This window comes from Tiliqua scincoides, chromosome 3 (assembly GCF_035046505.1).
Source record: "Tiliqua scincoides isolate rTilSci1 chromosome 3, rTilSci1.hap2, whole genome shotgun sequence".
In the NCBI taxonomy this organism is placed as follows: domain Eukaryota; kingdom Metazoa; phylum Chordata; class Lepidosauria; order Squamata; family Scincidae; genus Tiliqua; species Tiliqua scincoides.
In genome coordinates, this window is record NC_089823.1 from 170,149,027 (window position 1) to 170,165,860 (window position 16,834).

The 16,834-nt window shown below is 42.2% G+C and overlaps 1 protein-coding gene across 1 annotated transcript in view; it reads right to left on the reverse strand.

The window, feature by feature from the left end:
• PTPRE (protein tyrosine phosphatase receptor type E) overlaps positions 1 to 16,834 on the reverse strand; it is a 149,159-nt gene that overhangs the window by 98,293 nt on the left and 34,032 nt on the right. Inside the window, exon 2 of the mRNA XM_066619135.1 lies at positions 1,646 to 1,668. The gene's annotated coding sequence lies outside the window, so the exon portion shown is untranslated. The remainder of the gene's footprint in view (positions 1 to 1,645; positions 1,669 to 16,834) is intronic.

Genomic DNA, 16,834 nt, shown 5'->3' on the forward strand with positions numbered 1-16,834 from the left:
AAGCTTCCTTACACTGAACACATGATTAAATTGAACAAACCAATATACTCTTTTACCTCTTTTCCATTCAAAGCTGATCTGTTGAACAACCAGCACACCAGTGTTGGACCCATTTTGCTTATCAATTTGGAATGACGATCAGCAAATCCAGGGTTCAGCAAATCCTGGCTGAAGCACAACACGGTGCCTTTTAACAGATAAATGCGTTGGCCTTTCCACTCTTTTCCCTCCCACTCATGCTGTGTTAAATGGAAACCTTGACTTTTGAGCATTTTATTTGTGGTTTACTTGTGTGATAAACAGTTTTTTTTAAAGCCTCAAGGGTCATGGGATTGTCTGGGAATGGGCCACTCCATTTAATAATGTAAATATTTCCTCTTCTTACTGGAAGAGGAAACATCATTTTTATGAATGATTAAGAAATTGCTCACTTTCAAGTCTAACTCTTAGATTAGACACAATCTTTTCCATGAAGCTACAATTGTCTGTGAGTTCTATTCTTAAAAAAAGAAAAAGAAAACAGCATTAAAATAAAACTTGAAAGAGAGCACACCAGGGAAAAATCTTTCTGTTTGCAGAAGACAAAGACTATCAAATAAAGTCTTCCATAGAATAAAACAGGTCTGCCGTACCCAAATAGTGAATTATTACCAGAGTAATGCAATTCTATTCAGATATTAATAAGCCATTTCTGCCCAACGTTGCATATATGCAACAGGGATCAAATGTGTACACCTGTGGGCTGGGCAGAAATGGGTTTTAATAAAAGGTCAGTAATTTTTCATGTGAATCTTCTCTACCACACAATCCCAATTTGGGCTCTAATCTCGAATGAGCTCTTCCATACCACATTGTGAAAGACAGAGACAGTCACTGCACCCCCTTAACAGCTTAAATCAAGTTCTTTAATTGAAACACTGAAAGAAATGAGCTTGAATATCACTAACGTTAAAAGCACTGCAGTAGATTTGTTTAAAATAACTCAATTTATAGCATTAACTTGCACCCCTCAGCACGATTAGCTCCCTCAGTCATGTGCTCATCACAAAAAATGAACAATTTTTCATCACATTTTTCTTTTAGCATGTATTTTCAAATAACAGTACACTTACTCCAAGGAAAAGCAGGCATTAATGTACCAAGGCAGATGTGCTTTAAATATTTCCTTGTACCTATTTTTATCTTCCTCTTTGAACAGAGTCCTATTTTTTTTTAACTAGAGCCCAGAATGTAAGACAATTATAATGAAAGCATCACAGTTTGCCTGATACAGATTTAGAATTGTTCTTTTTCAGTCATTTTAGAAACAGCAGACCAGTTTAAGCAGCAATTGCCATCAATGAATTAAAGGTCTTGGTTAACTCCTTTTTTCAGGATCACAAATCAATGAAACATTTGAATGCTTAAATGTGTTCAAAGCATTCACACCTGGTGCAAAAACACAAAATAAAGAAAGCTGGTCTTTACACATGCTAGCCAATAAAACTAAATATAGCTTAATTGTAATACGCAAATATAATTTAATTGCAATATGCAAATATAGCTTCAAGCAACCAACTCTATATAACAGTTTGGGGTTTCTTTAAAAAAATCATTTTTTTAGATGATGCTACTGAACTATTGTTAAATTTTGTAAGGTACTCACCTGGTGAAATACGATGCTATAGGCTGCAAAGAAAAATAGAAAGAAGAGATGAAAACGTTACTGCTTTCTCCATTTGTATAACTTCAATGTTTTACAGCACAATCCTATACATGTCTACTCAGAGGTAAGTTCCACAGTTTTTAATGGAACTTTGAGGAGGAAAATGTGTATAGGATTGCAGGCTTAGATTTATTATACAATACATATCTACAATGTTTTACATGCAAGAACAGATGATTCTATGAATTTCTCTCATAGAACAACAATAGTAGAAAATCCCATTAAAAATGGGTTTTAAAAGTGGGGTTAAAAAATGGTCTGCCTGCCAATGTAAACTGCCTATAGTCTATGAGAGAGGCAATATATTAATACTGTAATACAGTGGTTCCCAAAGTCCTCCTCAAGAGGAGGGAGCCATTTAAATCTTTTGGGGGTTGGGGGGATGCAATCTGCAGGACTGAGCTGCTGCTGGGGCTGATTGAAGAGGGGCGTTACTTACCTTCTGCAGCGCCAGACTCTAGGGGGTGCGGGGAGCCCTCCGCAGGGCTCCCAAAGTGTAAAAAAGTGAACAGAATCCTTTTCCAGTTTCCAATCACAAAACCAGAAGTGGCTTCCGATTGCATTTTTCATAATTACAGAGGCTTAAGGAGCTCTGCAGAGGCCTCTACTGGGCTCCCTACACCCCCTGGAGATCAACACTGCAGAAGGTAAGCAACCCCCCCCCCCCGCATCAGCCCCAGCAGCAGTATGATCCTGGGGATCAAGTTGCTGACATCCCCCTGTCCCTGCCCAGAGGGACAAGGGGCCAGAGTAGTGGCCTTCCCTGGCTGGTGGGTAATGACCCACTAGTTTGGGAACCACTGCTGTAATAAATAAAAATAATGTATTTATCTCCAGGTTAACTACACGTGTCTAATTCACCATTCTTATTTGTGTATCAGGAACACCCATAAATAAAGGATCTCTAATGCGGACACTGAACCAGCTGAAAGCAATTATTAGTGAACTACATATATCATTGGAAGGTTTTTTCAAACAAGCATTGATAAAAGCAGTGTTTAGTCCAGGGGTGTCAAACATAAAGCCCAGGGGCCTGATGCGGCCCCCAGAAGCTTTTTATCCGGTCCTCAGGCTCTCAGCTGCTAAGGCGTTACAGCTGAAATAGCAGCCCACAAGAAAATTGGGCTTGCCCAAATCTTGAAATATGATCAAATCTTGCATACTTTCTCTTCTGTCATTTGCAATTAATGAGTTTCTATATGAGAACAGAGTCTGATTTCTGGCTATTAGCTGCTTAATGATGTCACTTTCTGCTTAATGACATCACTTCCGGCCTTCAGCTGGAGCCCTGAATGCTAACTTCGGCTCTTTATATGGAACGAGTCTGACACCCTTAGTTTAGTCATTCTTTGGGGTGAGCACACATTTTGGCAGGAGGACCACATCATTTCTCTGACACTGTCAGGGCAGGGGAAAAAATTAATTTACATTTCAAATTTGAATAAATGTACATAAGTGAACACATTAGAGACTAAATTTATATAAATGAATGAATTTTACTGAGCTTATTTATAATATACATGAGAACTATAATACAGGCATGTAGAACCATATGACAACTATGAACTGTTTGCCACACATCTCTAACACAGTGAAAACATGCAGAACAAGCCAGAAATACATGGAGACATAAGTTGTTCAGAAACAATGGGGGAGTTAAAATAATGCCCAGGGAAAAGCAGAAAACATATGGAAAGCCTTGCTGTAAAAGGCCTTGCTCTAACTTAGCCTGCAGCTTGCGTCTGACAGTCACAACCAGCAGTTGTGGGCCGGCACAGGCTCCAACAGTCTCCAAAGACCAGAGGCTCATTGGAGACTGAGGGGTCCCTGTGCACCGGATTGGGGGGGTCCCTGAGGGTCACAAATGGCCTCTGGGCCAGGGTGTGCCCACCACTGCTCTACAGGGAAAAAAAAACAACACAGAGAGGGGGATTTGTAGTTGCACTCAGTGGTCCCAGCCCCATCCGCCTTACATCCATAGACTCATTATGCACAATCTAAGGTGAAAAGTTCAGCAGATTACTGACTATGTTCATAATCAGCAACTATTTTGTTTGGCACCTGTTCAGAAGGCTGTTTATTTTCTCCATAAGATCCCTCCTGTGTCCTGCTTAAATTGTAAAGGCTTGGCAGAACTCAGCAGAAGTTAATCTTGGAACAAATGCTTTACTGAACTAAAGGATCATCCAGAAAGAGGCTGGGAACTGTTTGCCTGGAAGCAGTACCCCACCCCTGCCCAGAACCTGCTTGCAACTTCAGTCCCAATAATCATGTCACAATCCAACAATTCAACGTATATGGGTGGGAAGACCATGGTTGTGGATATGTGTCCAATCCAGGTTTGTTTCCCTGATGAAATTCTGAAAAAGTTACAGAACAAAACGTTGGACTTTTGTTGAACCACGTGGATTTTCATTGTTTAACACAAACATGGGTATGTTGAATTGTTGGATTATTGCTGGCCATAAAAACCCACAGACATACATAATCGTATCATACCTCCTATTTACATGAAGAATAGCATGAAGCTGCTCTTGGATGAACCAAGCTGTTCACACATATATCCCACAGAGGCCAGGTAGCCATTGTTGTAACCTGGTAATACTTTTTCTAGCTGCTACAATCCTAGAACTAGCAATTCTGTATCTTGGGAAGCCTCTTGACCTGAATGTTACATAACTGTTCACTATACTAATGATCTATGTATTGATATAATCGGAAGTGCAGGAAGTGGATATTGGGAAAGGAGAAGAAATAATTTTACTACTTATATGTGGTTCTTAGTAGAACTGGGTCGATGCTACATAGTTTCGCAACTGCTTAGAAACGGAGTGGGATGGACAGGTGCTGAAGGTGAAAACATCCACTTGCTCCCTCAGACAGAGAAAAATGGAGCTGAGGCAAGTAGCTTTGTTATCATATCCTCCTCCTGCTCTTTACATTTCTGAATGGGCTTGGTAGAGGCTTCTGTGTCATCACAGGGCTCCTTGAGGAAACCCTTTTGCAGCTGGGAAGAGGAGGAAGGAAAGGCAATAATAGAGTGACTCACTTGATCAAATGCAACATACCACTGCTGTGTGCTGGGTGGCTTCAAGACCCTTGGCATGTGCCTTACTTGTACAACCTCTGACACCACTGATGAAGTAGAGAACTACTATGCACTGGCAAGCATTATTACCATGCATGAAAACCTTACTTGATAGGACTGGTTTTCACACTATCCACATTATTCATCTAATATGTACAAGAGTTATCTTGATTCTTGCTCAGTCTGTTAGCTGCTATTACACCAGCTCACTCTCATGCCTACAGCATGATTCCAACCAGAACCTGATCAAGAAATGGCCATTAAAACAAGCTTAAAATGTACCGATTTTTATTTTCAGCAAGCAGAAAACAGAACAAGAAATTAGGTCATAAATCACCAGAGATATGAATCCAAAAAAACTAATATCATTATTTCATAATCTGTCGCAATCTACTTATTTCCCCCCAAATTCTAGAGAGAATTCATCCATCTTGGAGAATGTTAGACTCCAACTGAATCATTTCAGTTGATTATGCTGCACATCAAAAGCCATAGTATAAAAACTCATTGAATAGTCATTCTGCATTATGAAGATTTAACAAGCTACAAATAATTCCAGTAACCAACTGAAGTCAATAAAACTAATTAGGTTTTCCTCTACACTCTAAGGCAGCTGCCCTCATTACCTACTATTTTCTCTTAACTCTCAACACTCCCCCCTCCTGTTATCAAATCCCTCAGCCAATGACCTTCAATTTGGAGGTGCAAACTGCCAGTGTAAACAATTACAGAGGCAATCTTCGAGACAATTATGCAAGCCTGAACCACTTAGACACAATCATACAACTGACTGAAATCGAAGACACAAACATACCTACATTCTATTTGTATAAAATATGTAGTTTCATGTTCAAAGTGAGAAGAAAGGATGCTGTAAACTTGCAATATTTAAGTTCTTATTCACATAAAAACCTTTTTCTTTATGGAATTTAACCCTTGAGTGCTTTGTACATTATCTTCTGGAGTGCAGCCTTGAGTTTCCAACTCTAAGATTTAGTTCTTTCTCGTTCGCTCTCTCTCACACACAAACACACACACAGGACAGAGGAAAATGAAGGAAGCTATTACTGAACTTCCTGATACCTAACAGATGTTTCCTGGAAAGGGGATGTGCATGAAGCCATTACGGCATGGTAAATAGCTATACAAAGTGGTGACATTTAACCTAGAGTAGTCAGGGGCCTACAGAATATCCTGTGAACACAATTAATTTCCCATCCAAATGTGGGTCTTAAATAAGATTGAAATCCTACACATGAATCTGTTTCAGCTCTCTAAAAATATGTAACAATCAATTAAATCAGGGTCAAGTTAAATAACACCCTCACACAGAGGCCACCAAGAAATGCTGACCTATGATAGCTCACCATTTGAAGGAGACAACATTTAAAACAAATCTAGAGACCAAATGAGTGCAGCCTTTCCATGCCTGCACCACACATCCCTGGCAGCTGGTGGCATGGAGATGCAATTGCATCTGGAATGACAGTGTAAGCACTTTAAATGTGTCACTTGAAGTGCAACCACAGATGAACACTCTTCATTGAGCTCCATATTTAAAACAACCCTCAAAATGAGTCCTTTGCTAGATGTGCAAAAACATGGTTATATTACAACAACAAATGTAGTGGTCTTTGACTAAAAATGATGTATTGGCTCTTCGGATGTTATTTTAATTGAAGGCCAGAGACAGCAGCTAGAAGATTTAGGGCACAATCCTAACTGGCAGTTATGCCAGTACAGGTGGCCCTGGAGGGTTGCAAACGTGCTGTAAAGCACGTTTGTGCCTCCTTAGGCGGGAGCTGCTTTGGCACATTCAGATGCGCCGATGTGCAAACGCAGGCAGAAGCCTCCACCGCAGCTCCCGCACCACCGCTTGTGTTGGCGCGAGCGCGCCAACATAAGCGGCAAAGGTAGGTGTGGGGGTGTGGGGAGGGGGCGGGAGGGGGCGTTACTGGGTGGAAGGAGGGTGGGCCCGGGGTGGGCACATGGGGGCCTGGGGCGGAGCTGGGACCCGGTGGTTATGCAGGATCCCAACCCCCGTCCCCGGGGCGAGCGGATTGGCTTCAAGCCACTCCGCTTTCCTCGGACTTGCGCCACCTCTGGAGGTGGAGCAGGCCCAAGGAAACCCATATGGGCGCGCAGCCCTTACCCACGGGTAAGGGGAAGAGTTTCCCCTTGCCCGTGGCTGAGCCGCTGCTCACTGCAATCCCGCATTGGATGCAGCGCAAGCCTCCTGGCTTGCCTGCTCTGGCGCGGCTTAGGATTGTGCCCTTAGTCATTTTAATCCTTTTATAATATTTCTATCCTGTCTTTTCCTGGCTAAAATGGGTGCCCAAGGCAATCCTAAGCACAATTTGAATGCATGGTCTTGAATATCTTATTTACTCCTGCTAACTGGGCAAAGAAGTATTGGTTAAAGTGGTGTTCTTTTTATATTTAGCAGGGGGAGAGCAACTGCCCTCCTTCACCCTAACATGGCATCTTTACCAGTGGCTGTTGCTGGTGTTTCTTTTGCAGCTTTTTAGATTGTGTGCTCTTCTGTGGCAGGGAACTATTCATTTGTTTAGCTACATAAACCACTTGTGAACTTTTCTGTTGAAAAGTGGTATATAAAATACCACTACTAAAAATAAGCAATTTAACACACTATGCAATACAAGCTGAAATCTGAACACAGGTGAACTTATTACTGAGTTAGCATGCATAGGAATGCAATACAAAATATATTTTCTGATGGAAGGCAGTGATATTTATCCATTTTACAGTTACATTGTTTAACAGTAAACAAAGCAAAAGCTGTAAACAAATTGCACAGCCATCCATCAACATTTTATTTGGACTGCTAAAATGTACATTAATTTTCTGAAAAGCAAATCTGTTTACTGATATTAATGTAGGATGGTGGTGAAGCCAAAAGGAAAATGGATCAGAAACAGACCAGTAATTATCTGTTTATGAACATAAGGGATGACAGCTAGGGCATAGTATATTTAACCGCATACTCTCTGCATATTCTCATTTAAAAGGCACGCACAGCATAGCAGAAGAACCACAGCATACTGCATCCCAAAGCATAGCTTGGAAACATTATCTCTGCATGGTTTCTCGACACTACGGAAACAATAACTGACACTTGCTCATTCCTAATGCTTTTATTAGGAATAACTTCAATAACACAAAGTTGTGAGCAGCTACTTCCACAATTTTGTGCCATTTCAATTATTACTAATGGATGCATTAGGAGACCATGGCTTTTGTGGTTCTAATGAACCAACACAGCTACTGATTATTTTTCTACACCAGTTGTGTTACCTTGGTTCCAGGGTCTAGGGGAGGGGGGGTAAAGGGGGTAATTTGTTCCCGGGCCCAGGGTCAGAAAGGAGGCCCAGGAGCCAAAAGAAGGGGCCCAGAAATTTCCTGGGATCCTACATTTTCCATGCTGGGGGCATTATCATGGGCACATGGCGGCCACTACTGCCAAAAGTCATACACACAAGGCCCAGGAATGCATACATTCCTTAACAGTGTCACACCTGGGAGGAAACTGACCTGCTACAGTAGCTCTTCGGCTTGTGGATCCACTTCCCATGTAGGAGTGTAGAGGAGCTCAGGGACACAGCTGTGGAACCGCAGCTGCTGCAGAAGTCAGTTTGGGTGTACAGAGGATACTTTCCATTCTAGTGTGAGCATAAATACAATGTTACTAATCTCCTGCAATGATTTTCTAGATTTGAAAGATTTTAGAGAGACTCTGGAGCGTGTTTGGTTTTCCATATTACTGTGGTTAGCTGCAAGTGCTGGGCAGGTTGGTAGACCTGAGCTCTGCATCGGGGAGACTGGTAGTCATGGGCTATAAAAACTATTCCGGCTGTTGCCACTTCTCCCCATCTGTTTTGCCCCCATTCTGCCCACCCCCATTGCCACCTCCAACTCTGATTCACCCCCTCTCTCTTTGGGAAGGGGCCCAAAAGAAACTTAGTACCCCCTGATAAAATTCCTCAGAGGCCCTGCTTGGTTCTCAGCACTACCATTCTGTTACTCAAAATGGATACCCATGAAACATCGCTACTTTGTGCAAGGGGAAATAATTTAGAAGTATACATCATGCATGAAGAGCTCAACCTTTCCTGTTACACTGAATAAAGAAAATATTTGAGGCCTTAAGTGACTGCGTTAGGAAAATCAATTTAAGGCATGGTTCAATAACATTTTCAATTAAAAATGCTCATATGCTAGACATTATAGAGAAATTCTGAATCCATGTTCAGCACTGACCACATGGTTACACTGTGTGTGTACGGGTACTGGGTGTACATAAATGTGCGTATACAAACGCTGTGTTGTGTGTGCACATATATTTATGAGCACACCGTATGTGTGTATACACACATGCACACATATATATGTATCTATACACACACACAAAGCATACATTAATCAGCAAGAATTCCCTCCACCTTTGTGTGTATCTGAATCCCAGAACATTAGCTGTCAGACATCTGACAATTTGGGCATCCCTACCTCAAGTGTGAAAAAAAAGATGTGACACCAATAATCTGCACCATAGCTTTATGGGACAATTTACAGCATATGTTTTTCTTTTCAAAACTGAAATTATCATCTTCAGTAATATACATCTCCTTGGTAGTTAACATATTTTGCAATCCATCTGCATTCTGAAGTTGTTCCATCTTGTTGCCATACGGTCTCGGGAAACAATGAAAATGCTTCTTAACTGACCATTAAATCTTGACCATACAACTGCATTTACTTTCTATTGCTCCAAGTAGTTCATGTCATCACACAGCCCCCCCCCCCCGTTTCATTTCTTGATCTTTCTCTGCATCTGCAATGCTTTCAAACTTGGACCAGAATCAAAAGACCTACTTTAGCTATTCCAAGGGCTTCCATACCCTTTTTCATTCTCATTTCCTGTGCCTAGCTAAATTCAAAGTTCCCAAAGTTTGATATCCTGATTTACTTATACCACAGTTTCCTAGTTCAGACACAAGTGAAAACTGTGCTTTACCAACTAAGGGCTCAATCCTGAAAATGAGTTGGGCCAGCACAAATCCCTTGCACCAGCCCATGAGGGTCACCAATGTGCCATAAAGCATGTTTGCGCCTCCTCAGGCGTAAGCCGTGTCAGCGCACACAGGTGCACTGACACATGGAGGCTGAATCCTGTCTCCATGGCGGCTTCCTTCGCAAGGCTTTTGTTGGCCTGAGTGGGCAGATACAAGGCTCTGGGGTGGGCGGGAGGGAGTCATTCTTGGGCGGGCAGGGGGAGGGTGGGCAGCGAGCAGCCCTGGGGCGGGCAGGTGGGAGCGGGAGGCAGGGCTTGGATCCAGCAGTTATGCCAGATCACAACCCCCGTTCCCAGAGAGAAAGCAGAGCGGCCTTAAGTCCAAGGAGACCCATGAGGCAAGGGCACCTTACCCAGGGGTAAGGGGAAATGTTTCCTTTTGCCTTTGGCTGAGCTGCCTTGGGCCCCTATCCTGCTGCGGATACAGCGCAAGCCTCTTGGCTTGCCTGTTCCAGGGCAGGGTAGGATTGCGCCCTCGGACATTTTGCATGTAGCCAGGGAGAGGAGAGCACATGCAATGTGGCTAATAAGTTAATGGCCCAAAGTTTGCTGGATTTTCTGAAACAGGTTTAAAATACACAAGCACGGTACTCTTTGGGGCATGCAAAAGTTTTGGTAGAGTTCTTCAGCCCCTGACCTTGTCATCCTTTACAAACTTTGTTGACATGTGTCTATTTCACTCCTCAAAGACACTTTTTTCCTGCTTCCAAGTTTGCCTTTCAGCACTGCCTGTCCCTTAGCTATCTTGCATAACTTACACACAGATATCTGTGACTTACAGATTACTTCAGTCAGCAATTTTCAAACATTTTCATCTCATAGCACACCGACAAGGCACTAAAACTGCCAAGGTGCACCATATGTTTTTTGACAATTGACAGGGCACACCAGGGTAATAGTAGGGGGCTCACAATCACCAATGGTCCTACTAAAATGACCCTCCCCCAACTCCTGTGCCACACACACACCTGAAGACCATTGTGCTGCAAGACTCTGGTTGAAAATTTCTGCTTTAAGTCTTACTCACTATACAAAACACTTTACTAAAATTCAAATAAATTACATCCAACTGTGTTTTTCTTAGTCAGAAGCCCAGTCATTTTTTCAAAAGTAGTATCATGTACTATCATATATTACTCTTTTCCTTTAATAATTGTTATAGAGGAACACTAACAGTCTGAATAATTTTTACTTAATTTGAGATGCATATCAAAAGGCAAAAGCAGCACATCTGATTTTAAGTAAGCCTCACTGAGTGGAAAGGGCTTACTCCAAAGTTAAGTGTGCACTGGATTACAGCCTAAATTTGATTTCTTTGCTGATGTTTACGTGGTTTTCAGTTGGCGGACATTCAGTTGGAACTGCAAGGATAAACACATCTGGCATAGCTTGTGACCAGAGTAGATGCTGTCATTTTTCTGGCATCTGTGCTGTAATGGTACATGCTGAATTCCAGGCAGATGGCTAAGTCTTGTGTAGCACAAAGACAGTGTGGTTGTGTCACTGTGGATAAACAGACTGGGGGAGTGACACCCTTTCCTGAACATTTAAGCAAAATTGATTCATGATTTTAGTGCCCAAGATCTCATCCAAATACATGAATCATTCAAAGGAATATTTCCAGTTTGCTTGACCAATGTTTACTCTTCCTCCTGTATTCCCACCCCCAGAATTAAATGGGACTTGAACTACTTAGGTCTGGTTTAAAAAGTTATTGAACTCTGTAATATGTGACAATTGGCAGCCCACTCCTAAGATGCGCTGCTGCAGCGGGGCCACTGCATCAAATGCAGCTCAGGAGGTGACTGGAGGTCTCCTGAGGGTAAGGGGATAAATTTCCCTTTATCTCAAGTAAAGCCCCAGTCAACCCTATGGGGCTTTTCAGATCTGCGCCAGCTGCATACAGAAATAAATTGGAACACGTAACATCAACTCCTAAGAAAGTCAGCGAAACTGGCCAAGCCCCAAGCCTGGTCTAATTACTAGGAGTCAGGCCTTCTACTTTTGCCTGGTCAGAAGAGAAATAATTCCTACATGCTGTAATTTAACATTTAGTTTCCAGCTTATTAATCTCAGATACCCTGAGCAGAAGCACATACTATCCCTGGATCTGGGTGTGATTACCCACAGCCTGGCCTCAACAGTGAGCTTGGAGAATGTCCTGGAATGAGGGAAATCCCACCATCCAAGCAGGAGTGGGTGAAGTCACCAAAGCATGTACAGGTGGAGCCGTTTATCTGCTAATTTTTCATCTGCTGATCTGGCTCAACGCGGGGTGCCTGGACTCACATTGAGCCACTCAGCTCCACCTGAACCCTCCAAAGGGGCCTGCAGCTGCACTCTGTTTCCCTCTGGAGGGCTTTCTGAAGCCCGCAGAGGCAGCGTGTGTCCACCTGCTGCCCCAGCAGACTTCAGTATGGCACAGAGAGGCAAAAAAAGCCACTTCTGCTTTCTCAAGGGAAACTGGAAGTGACTTTTTCCACTATATCAGGCATTCTGAGGCCTGGAGGGACGCGCAGCTCTGGTCCCCTTTGGAGGGAGAAAGGGGCGGAAAATCGCAAATTTGATTATCCACAATTTTTGGTGTCAGCAAAGGGTCCGAGAACTGATGCCTCATGGATACTGAAGCCCCACCTATATAGATTCAGTATTGAGGCAGAAACACAGAACAATTTAGTGGTACTTGCTGCATGTGCTCCATACTTGGGCTAGTCAGACTATCAAGTAAGGCAGCCTAAAGTGGCCCTGAGAAACCAAAGTTCCCCTACTTAGGTATTGTCAACATACACATGCAGCTGGTCAGAGTTGATCAGAACTTCCATCTCCAGAAATAACACAAGGGGCCCTGAAGGACTGCAGTGCAGTCACTGCTGCTCTCTGGGGAAATTAACTGGCGATTCTCCTGTTTGGTCAGCACGGCAAGGCTTCCTGCCTTTAAAAGGGACACTATAGTATAAAGGACTGGTTGTGGCTTCCTTTACTGGAAGTATCATTAGATATTGCAAAGACCAGCTGATTAGGCTCAGGGGAGTGTTAATATGAGAAAAAAGTGGGCCTTGAATAGAGACAACCTAGGTCCCAAGATGAACAAAACAAAACCACCAACTTTTACTATTCAGATGCACTTTTGCAGGAATGAGAATCCCTTTCTGTACAGTATCTGCATCCCACACAATACAGAGTATTGCACTGTAGCTGTTCTATAAATACCCTTCTCATTTTTTGCATAATGATTATGATAAAAGTGATGTTGAACTTAAAAACAGATCCCTAGAATTTAACCTGTTCTTAAGTAAAGAAGTTCTGTAACAATATAGCTTATGTAAGGGGCCTAGGTACAGTGCAGCCTAGACATTCATATAAATTGTGTCTTATAAGGATAAAAAACATTCCCATTTGCTTCCTTAAGGCTCAATCAGAATTTGGCCTCAATACCACCTAGCTCATTTTGTCCCAGAGGGTGTCTTGGGATCATATGCCTTGATGCCAAGCTTATTCATGATGTAGCTGAGCAGCCAGAGCCTGTCGGCCTATTATCTCACTGTGAGAAGCCTCCAAGAAAAATAAAGTCAACACCACCAAAGGTTAGGAACACTCTTTCTCCAGGGAATTCATTGAAAGGAAGTGTGATTATGCAGTAGATTAATTCATAATCCATCAGTCAGTGCATCAGCAGGCACTGCAAGGCAAGATGGGGAGGTGCAACATATATTTAATATAAGGCATGAAAATCAGGCCAAACTTGCAGTTGTTATAAAAGCAGCTGCAAAAATGTGCAGAAAAAAATGCTGAATAAGGATTTTGAATAAGTCTTCATCAAGAGAAAATTCTCATATTGCTGCTGCCTTTCTAGGTTCTTTTTTCTTTGCACATGCCTTTTCCCCTCTGGCACTGGGAGATTTGAGATGGAGCAAGATCAGAAGGTTAAACCAATTAATATTTTGCAAAGTCTTTTGTGCAAGATACTCTGGAACAGAAGCAAGAGAAGCAGTAAAGAATTCCACTTGAGTCTGGCTAGCTGAGAACACCGACACTGTAAAAACAACCATTATTGTGTCATCTACAGACAACCCACATAACATGAACTTAGTGGGTTTCATCCTAAGATTTATTCCATGAGTGAAAGAAATGCTAGGTTTGTGCGGGGGGGGGGGGGTTTCTCCCATTTTCCCTTAGCTTGGAGGTCCCCTGATCATTTTTTCCCCACTCAGCCCTCAGGAACAATTTTTGGGAGGGACTCAGGGGGTTTCAGAGGGGAGATGTCAAAAATCACCCCTTCTCCTTTTGGGCAAATCAGGTTCCTTTGCAAGTGGAAGAAAACTTAGAATGCAACCTGGTGGCATGTGACATAATAACACAAATTATAGCACTTTAATCTCTACAGCAACACTTATCCAGTGCACAAATGTGGTATGCTCAGTCTGTCACAGTGACCTTCAGCAGTTAGATTCCTCAGGACCATAAGGTTGTGCATATCATCTGAATCTCAAGGGTAGCCTATGAAAGTAGCAGTTTCTTAAACAATACCCTTCTGTATATACCCATTGAGTTTTCACTTGCTACAGCCCATGGACATTCATGCTACAGATAAAACAATACAAAAAACAATTTGTATCATCTGTGAAAACAGCCTAAGTGAGGAATTAACATAATTAGGACTTACTTCTGAGTACACCTGGTTAGGATTGTGCCCCACATTGTTCAATGGGGCTTACTCGCAGGAAAGTGTGGTTAGGATTGCAGCCTTAATCCAAAAATTATGAAAACACAATTTTCTGTGTGCAATTATTTTTATTTTATAAATACGCAAGTGCTCAGAGTAGATTCACTAGGTTTCGTTTATGTTTTGTTTTACTTGTAAATATCACTTTTGTATTATCTTAATAGTTAGAAGTGTCATTTAATTTTATATTACAGTATTATTTTACCATATGATGACCTTATAAATGAAAAACATGGACTTCTCTCAATATACAAGTGCCTTTGAAAAATCAGCGCAAGTTTCAAAGGGCAAATAACCTTATTTTCATGACAAGAGTTGAATAAAAGAATCTGTTCTCCCCACACCCCACTGTCTTGTGAGAACATTCTGTGAGCTCATCATGAATACTTCCTCCACATGAAATAACACAGCTGTATTCATTTATAAAACAAAACCAGCACTGTAGAAAAATATGCTGCTCTCCATTCTGGTGTGTTATCAGTCCAACAAAAGGCTAATGTTAAAAATGGAAGGCATGCTGTTTACGCTATCTAGAAATGTCAAACTCTTCTTGAATTATTTTCTAGCACATCTCTAAGAGACTTGTAAAATTATTTCTCAGTCCTATATGATACATTAAAGCTTAGTCTTTATGACTATTGCAAATTAACCATGACATGCAACAGGATCCTAAGTTAGCCTAGACACCAAGGTGGGAAGCAACTGAACAGCCAAAGCAAACTTCAGCAGGATGTCAAACAAGTATATACTTGCCAATAGTTGGTGAAAACCAGTAAAGGTGCATTTGCAATACACAGACTTCTGTCATGAAGAAATGAGTTCTTAAATTATCTTGAAGTAGCTATACATACATGCCTCACTTTTGTAAATGGTTTAACTTCAGCACAGGTCCACGCTGCCTGACAATTATTAATTATTATTATTATTATTAACATTAACAAAAAGTTCACAAAGCGGTTTACAGAGAAAAATCAAATAACTAATGGCTCTCATGAATCCAACCTTCCCTTACCCCGTCTCTCAAGAATCCCACAGAAGTAAGATGTGAAAATTGTGGGAAAACAACGAAGCACAAGATGAAACAAAACCATGACAAGGCACCAAGCAGCCTGCTAACAACCTGCTAACAGGGCAAAAAAGCATATTTGAAAGTGGTGATCCTCTTATATTTAGCAAGTGAACAGCAACAGCATAGAATCTTTCCTAGTGGCTTTTTGCTGATGTTCCTTTTGCACCTTCTGTTATAGTCTTAACAGAAGGTGCAAAAGGAACATCAGCAAAAAGCCATCATCAGCAAAAATTGCCCCCATACACAATCCTGACTGTGAACTAGGCCAGCGCAAGTCCTGCCGGCAGCCTGCTGCCATCAGATCCAGTCCCAGACACAGTAGGTAAACGCTAGTCTAGAAAAGCCGGTGTTGGGTTGGGAAGGGCAGGGAAGAGTGTTTCAGGGGTGTTCCAGGGCAGTGGGAAGGCGGGCAGCAGGTGAGTTGGTGGGAGGACTGAGCCTGGTAGGGGGCTGTTTCCAGGATCCAGCACTTCGGCCAGATCATAACCCAGCTCTCAGGAAACCCGGCCTTGAACCAAGAAACTCGGATCTGCGCCACCTCTTTAGGTGGCACAGATACGAGTAGCCCCATTAGGACCCCTGCAGTGTTACTTGGCGTAAGGGGAACTACTTTCCCTTGCCCTGAGTTGCACTGCAGGCTGCCCCAACCCTGTGCTGGGTACAGCACAGTCCAGCCAGCCAGCCTGTTCCAGCACGGGTTGGGACTGAGCCGCTTGTCCTCGATTCATTTACATTCACAATTAGTATTCTTAATAGTCTTACATATTACATAATATTTAAGCAATCTTATATGCATAATAAAAACACATAAATACTCTTAATATTAAAAATTATACTCTGGCGTGGATAATAGAAGACCTCTCTGGATTTGGCTGGGCTTTTCAAAAGGGCTGGCTACCACTGCCATGGCAGTCAACTTGCAAGAGGAGTGGTGGTTGTTACACGGCCACTAGGTCATGCATCATGCACTTGATTTCCTGGGGCTTGCTGTTTGCAAGTGAAGATGGACTGAAGCAGCAGAGTTGTGGATCATGCCCTTCAACCTCGTGATAGGCCAATAATGCATGTTTTCCTTGATAGTAATTTTTTTTAAGTACTTGCTTGAAACAACTCAGATTTTATATCACACCCACACCCCCTTCTGAGTATTGCACAGCACA